The sequence below is a fragment of the Myotis daubentonii genome, chromosome 4, assembly GCF_963259705.1.
Source record: "Myotis daubentonii chromosome 4, mMyoDau2.1, whole genome shotgun sequence".
In the NCBI taxonomy this organism is placed as follows: domain Eukaryota; kingdom Metazoa; phylum Chordata; class Mammalia; order Chiroptera; family Vespertilionidae; genus Myotis; species Myotis daubentonii.
In genome coordinates this window covers 77,188,644-77,189,887 of record NC_081843.1, presented here as the reverse complement: position 1 = coordinate 77,189,887, position 1,244 = coordinate 77,188,644, and the positions used below count along the sequence as shown (strand labels likewise).

At 46.2% G+C, this 1,244-nt stretch overlaps 1 non-coding gene across 1 annotated transcript; it reads right to left on the bottom strand.

The window, feature by feature from the left end:
- Positions 1-292: 292 nt before the first annotated feature.
- On the bottom strand, positions 293-428 carry LOC132233976 (small nucleolar RNA SNORA58). Its single transcript, XR_009452814.1, has one exon. It is a non-coding gene; the product is annotated as a small nucleolar RNA SNORA58 (small nucleolar RNA).
- Positions 429-1,244: the final 816 nt, after the last annotated feature.

Below are 1,244 nucleotides of genomic sequence, written 5' to 3'. Positions count from 1 at the left end.
CACTGAAAAAAGTATATTAAATACTAAATAGAAGGGCAAAATTGCATGAGCCTGGCCTGGCCTGGCCCTCTCAACATGACCCGTCTCTTGGATGTCTTGGCAGCTTCTCTGGTTGTCAAAGTCCAACAAAGTCTTATCCTGGCCGGTCCACTCTAGGCCATCCAGGCTCTGGAGGATTTGTGCAAATTACACTGCCTGGAGTAAACCCACTCAGACATATCAGAGCAAACTGGCCAACTCATTTATGAAAGAGGAGGGAGAGGTTGACACAGATTTTTTTTTTTTTTTTGGTAAATGTTGAAGTAATGCAACTTATCCAGCCACTGAGTAGGCTGGCTAGAACTGGCACAAACTCCAAATTACTCTTGCATACACTGTCCCCCCTGCCTGGCCATGAGCACAGTCAGGCAAGGTCTACGGGTATGCCCGACACAGATTTTTTACTGCAGTGCAAACTACAGGGAAGAAACAGATAATCTGATTACTTCTTGGAGAATCTGTCCCTTCTCCATATTCCTGCCAAGATGCTCAGGCCTTGAGCCATTTTCTTGGGCTGGATATGAGCATGGATAGGATTTCACCAGCAGGCTGTTGTCAACCAAGGCAGCCTCAGAGGACTGTTGCTACAGTAAATTCACCAGATGGCTCCCCAGCCCATTGACCAACTAGACTCCTGTTTGGACATGGGATCTTGCTCGGTGTCCTAAGTCTTGACTGGCTCTGATTGCCAAAGCCCAGGTTTTTAACAATGAGCCACCTTAGAGTATGGATGAGGAGAATAGAATGCCGATTTCCCTGCATCTGCAGTCTCTCTTCCCAGCCGCATCATAGAGGGGCACACAGAACTGCATATTCATGATAAAATGGAGAGGCGCGACAAGGTGTTTGCTGCATTCTTACTTTTTCTTTGACATACAAGACCTCTATACTCTTTTATCTCTACCACACAGACATTTTCATACCCCCTGCCCTGTGTCAGGTCTCACACCAGCTGCTACTAGCAGGTAGAAAGGCTCAGGGAGGAATCAGCATCTGGAAATATGTTAATTTTGCATGAAAGTAGAGGATGATAGCAGAAATTACAGAAACTGCAAACGGAGGACATCTGTTCATTACAGAATTTAATACACAGCAATAGCATAAAGTGACGAGGAATGTGCAAAGATCTCCACCCAGAATCAAAGAGGGCAGGCACCACCAGAAGACTGGAGAGAGACAAACCGGGGAAATGAAACTGGCGGCAC